The sequence below is a fragment of the Oryx dammah genome, unplaced genomic scaffold (assembly GCF_014754425.2).
Source record: "Oryx dammah isolate SB20612 unplaced genomic scaffold, SCBI_Odam_1.1 HiC_scaffold_29, whole genome shotgun sequence".
In the NCBI taxonomy this organism is placed as follows: Eukaryota; Metazoa; Chordata; class Mammalia; order Artiodactyla; family Bovidae; genus Oryx; species Oryx dammah.
The window spans coordinates 56,432,460-56,438,110 of NW_024070213.1; positions in this window are offsets into that span (position 1 = coordinate 56,432,460).

A 5,651-nucleotide genomic window follows, 5' to 3' on the forward strand; every position below is an offset into this window, starting at 1 on the left:
CCCCATGGACTGTAGCCAACAGGCTCCTCTGTCCATGGAGTTCACCAGGCCAGAGTACTGGAGTGGGTAACCTTTTCCTTCTCCAGGATATCTTCCCAACCTAGGGATCGAACCTAGGTCTCCCTCATTGCAGGCAGATTCTTTACCAGCTGAGCCACAAGCAAAGCCCAAGAATACTAGAGTGGGTAGCCTATCCCTTCTCTGGTGGATCTTCCTGACCCAGGAATTGAACTGGGGTTTCCTGCATTGCAGGCAGATTCTTTACCAGCTGAGCCACCAGGGAAGCCCTGGTATATAGGGTAGGGAAATACATTCAATATTTTATAATAAACTATAATGGAAAATAATCTGAAATACTATCCATATAACTTTGCTGCATACCTGAAACTAACACAGTATTATAAATCAACTAAATGGCACCCCACTCCAGTACTCTTGCCTGGAAAATACCATGGATGGAGGAGCCTAGAAGGCTGCAGTCCATGGGGTCGCCGAGTGTGGGACACGACTAAGCGACTTCAGTTTTACTTTTCACTTTCGCTTTTTACTTTCATGCATTGGAGAAGGAACTGGCAACCCACTCCAGTGTTCTTGCCTGGAGAATCCCAGGGACGGGGGAGCCCAGTGGGCTGCCGTCTATGGGGTCGCACAGAGTCGGACACGATTGAAGTGACTTAGCAGCATACTTTAATAAAAAATATTTCATTTAATCCTTATAACAACTCTATTAGGTATATACTATTATCATCTTCAAGTAATAGGTGATTGTATTCACATTAGAGACCTAAGTTTCTAGTAATGAAATATGCTTACACTGGGGAAAAAACCATACATGTTTGTAGTGAATTGTTTGTTTACTATATTACTTGACTCTATTTACTAGTACATTATCTAGGGTTTTACATCTATAGTAGCACAGAGGACTTCCCTGGTGGCTCAGATGATAAAGAATCTGCCTGCAATACAAGAGACATAGATTCTACCCCTAGGTCAGTAAGATCCCCTGGAGAAGGGGGATCTTACTACCCACTCCAGTATTTTCGCCTGGAGAATCCCATGGACAGAGGAGCCTGGTGGGCTACAGTACATGGGGTTGCAAAGAGTTGGACATGACTACACGTTTGCTGACAGTCTTCAGTTCAGCTCAGTCATGTCCAACTCTTTGCAACCCCATGGACTGCAGCACGCCAGGCTTCCTTGTCCATCACCAACTCCGGGAGTTTAGTCAAACTCATGTCCTCTGAGTTGGTGATGCCACCAACTATCTCATCCTCTGTCATCCCCTTCTCCTCCCACCCTCAATTTTTCCCAGCATCAGAGTCTTTTCAGATGAGTCAGCTCTTCACATCAGGTGGCCAAAGTATTGGAGTTTCAGCTTCAACATCAGTCCTTCCAATGAACACTCAGCACTCATCTCCTTTAGGATGGACTGGTTGGATCTCCTTGCAGTTCAAGGGACTCACAAGAGTCTTCTCCAACACCACAGTTCAAAAGCATCAATTCTTCAGCGCTCAGCTTTCTTTATAGTCCAACTTTCACATCCATACATGACTACTGGAAAAACCATAGCCTTGGCTAGACAGACCTTTGTCAGCAAAGTAATGTCTCTACTTTTTAATATGCTGTCTAATTTGGTCATAACTTTCCTTCCAAAGAGTAAGCATCTTTCAATTTCATGGTTGTAGTCACCATCTGCAGTGATTTTGGAGTCCAAAAAAAAATAAAGTCTCTCACTGTTTCCATCATTTCTCCATCTGTTTGCCATGAAGTGATGGGACCAGATGCCATGATCTTCATTTTCTGAATGTTGAGCTTTAAGTTAACTTTTTCACTCTCCTCTTTCACTTTCATAAGGAGGCTCTTTAGTTCTTCTTTGCTTCCTTCCATAAGGGTGGTGTCATCTGCATATTTGAGGCTATTGATATTTCTCCTGGCAGTCTTGATTCCAGCTTGTGCTTCCTCCAGCCCAGCATTTCTCATGATGTACTCTGCATGTAAGTTAAATAAGCAGGGTGACAATATACAGCCTTGACGTACTCCTTTTCTTATTTGGAATCAGCCTGTTATTCCATGTCCACTTTTAACTGTTGCTTTCTGATCTGCATACAGATTTCTCAAGAGGCAGGTCAGGTGGTGTGGTATTCCCATCTCTTTCAGAATTTTCCACAGTTTACTGTGATCCACACAGTCAAAGGCTTTGGCATAGTCAATAAAGCAGAAATAGACGTTTTTCTGGAACTCTCTTGTTTTTTCAATGATCCAGTGGATGTTGGCAATTAATCTCTGGTTCCTCTGCCTTTTCTAAATTCAGCTTGAACATCTGGAAGTTCATGGTTCGTATATTGTTGAAGCCTGGCTTGGAGAATTTTGAGCATTACTTTACTAGTGTTTGAGATGAGTGCAGTAGTGCAGTAGTTTGAACATGCTTTGGCTTTGCCTTTCTTTGGGATTGGAATGAAAACTGACCTTTTCCAGTCCTGTGGCCACTGCTGAGTTTTCCAAATTTGCTGGCATATTGAGTGCAGCACTTTCACAGCATCATCATTTAGGATTTGAAATAGTCAGCTGGAATTCCATCACTTCCTCTAGCTTTGTTCATAGTGATGCTTCCTAAGGCCCACTTGACTTCGCATTCCAGGATGTCTGGCTCAAGGTGAGTGATCACACCATCGTGCATTACAGACATTTAATTCTAATCACAATCCTATGTGGGAAATACAATAATCTCCACTTTCCAGGTGAAGAAATGGACACAATGGAAACATAAAAAGGGAAATAAATTTTCTAAAGTTACATACTTAGTTAACAATGAAGCAGAGATTTAAACCAAGTTAGTGGGAAGACAGAAGAGAAAAAGAAAACAACAATAGCAACAAAAAATTGAAAATCTCAGTATTATGGATTAGATGTTCGTGTACCTGCAAAATTCATATATTGAAGCCCTATTTCCCAATTGGTGGAATTTGATGGGGCCTTTGGGTGGTGCAGAGGTTAAAGCGTCTGCCTGCAATGTGGGAGACCTGGGTTCGATCCCTGGTTCGGGCAGATCCCCTGGAGAAGGAAATGGCAACCCATTCCAGTATTCTTGCCTGGAGAATCCCATGGACTGAGGAGCTTGGTGGGCTACCGTGTACGGATCGCAAAGAGTCAGACACGACTGAATGACTTCACTTTCCTTTTTTTCACTTTCTTTGGGAGGTAATAAGGTCATGAGGTTGGGGTACTCATGGTGCAATTAGTACCCTTATAGGAAGAGGCACCCATGAGTTTGTGGATCATTTACTGATAGCTTCCGAAAAATAGGTTAGTTAGAGGTAAATATTTTCAGAAAGAGTTCATGTCTGAAAATCAATTTTACTCTTAGATTTAGAATGCATGAATATGTCTGTGTGTGTGCTAAGTCACTTCAGTCATGTCTGACTCTCTTTGAACCTATGGACTATAGTCCGCCAGGCTCCTCTGTCCACAGGATTCTCCAGGCAAGAATACTGGAGTGGGTTGCCATGCCCTCCTCCAGCAGATCTTCCCAACCCAGGGACTGAACTCACCTCTCTTGCGTCTCCTGTGTTGGCCAGTGGGTTCTTTACCAGAATGTGTTTATCAGTAGCCAAAAATGAAAAATAAGCCTGAACACAACCTTTGGTGTTCCCCTGACTTTGAACCAGTAAACCGTGTCTCAATTTAACAAAATTAAATATAAGTAATATTGCTGCAAAATATGTACAAATATTTAATGAAAGAGGTGATTTGTCCATACTCTATAAAAAGCTCCTAAAAATCAATAAGAAAAAGAAACAAACCAAAAGAAAGGAAATAAAATACAATAATTCCCCACTATTTGTGTTTTCACTTCTCATGGTTTTAGTTAATTCATGTTCAACTGCAGACCAAAAATATTCTATGGGAAATTGCAGAAAAAAACCAGTTCATAAGTTTTAAATTCTGAATAGCAAAATGGAATCATGCAGCTTCCCACTCTGTCCTGCCTGGAATGTGACTAACACCTCATTACAAAAAAGAAGAAACATGAATACAAAATAATAAGATATTTTGAGGGAGAGAGACACCACATTCAGATAACTGCTATAATTGTTCTATTTTATTATTAATTAATATTGTTAATCTCTTAATGTGTCTATTTTGTAAATCAACCTTTGTCATAGGTATGTATGTACAGGAAAAATATAGTTTGCCTAGAGTTTAGTAATATCTGCAGTTTCAGTCATCCACTTGTTGGAGGGGTTCTTAGAAAGTATCTCCCTGAGGATAAGGGAAGGGAGGGATACTGTAACAAGAAAAATAATAAGTGGTTTTGGTGAAAAAACTTACAAATTCCTTGGCATCCCTGACAATCAAAGAAATCCAAATGAAATTGAAAATAAGAGAATGCTGGTTTTATCAAATTTGCAGAATACTTAAAACTGATGGTACCATAATTATGAGTATATAGAAACAGGCACATACTTTCAGAAAACATACTGAGTTTCTGTTAGTTTTTTTATTCTCTATTAACTTTTTTAAATATCAAGCTTTCTGGAAATTTTTTCTTAGAAAATACTTCCACATTTTACATATAAATACATAAAAGAAAATTCATTGCAGTATTGTTTGGACTAACCCCAAGAGGGAAATAACTGAAAAGTTTATCTCTATGAAAATGGTTAAGAATATGAGAAAATTCTTTTAATGGATTACTTATATGCAGCCATTAAAAAAGAAAGAATAGAAAAAAAGAGAGAGAGAAAATAACATTTCTGATATGAAAAGGTGATTAAGATAATTGATAAGTATAAAAGTCAAGTTGCAGAGCAATAATATGATATGATCTCATTTTAAAATAACGATGAATTAGAGAAGAACATCAGAGAAATATGCACCTAGCTTTTCAGAGTAGTTACCTTTGGGAGTGATTCTCACTTTTTGTGATATTAGTTCCATAACATCTGCATTTTATGTAGCTGTACATTTGCAATCTGAATAAAATATATGATGATATTTAAAAAATAGCAAAAGTGACTCCTGGATCTTCTTTGATAATCTTTTTTAGTATTTTAGTCACTCTTGGGAAGACTTTTTTTTTTTTTTTTCACTGTCTCAGGGTAAGCATGTATGCTTTTTGTTTTTAATGGAGTCCAGGTGAGAATAATTAATTGTGTCCTCATTAGATATTTAGAAACAATTGTATCACAACTCCTATAACCATTTCTTTTAAATATTTAGTATTCTATGATCTCAAAGAAAATTAAGTATTTCACGATTTCAAAGAAAGCTGACAAGATAACTTATTTCAAGAAACTTAATATTCAAGCTAATTCACTTATTTTTGGATATTAAATTGTATCTTTATTTTCAAGTATGGACTAGAATAGGAAGTACCTTAAGACCTAATCTAACTTTCCCATTAATTAGTTTTGCTTTTTGAACAATATTGGTCCAAATCTAACTATAAATGAGGATTTAGCAGTAAAGTGTCTTCCTCAGGCAAAACCTCATTTAACTCTTTAAGGGTGGGGTAATAAAATATAACTGGAAATGTGTATGTTATAGAAGCTTTCAAAAATAAGCAAGAGTAAATAAAAGTAAATTTATGTGACAAACCATGTTTTAATATATATCCCTGTGTGAAAATATATCACTATGGAGCCTATATG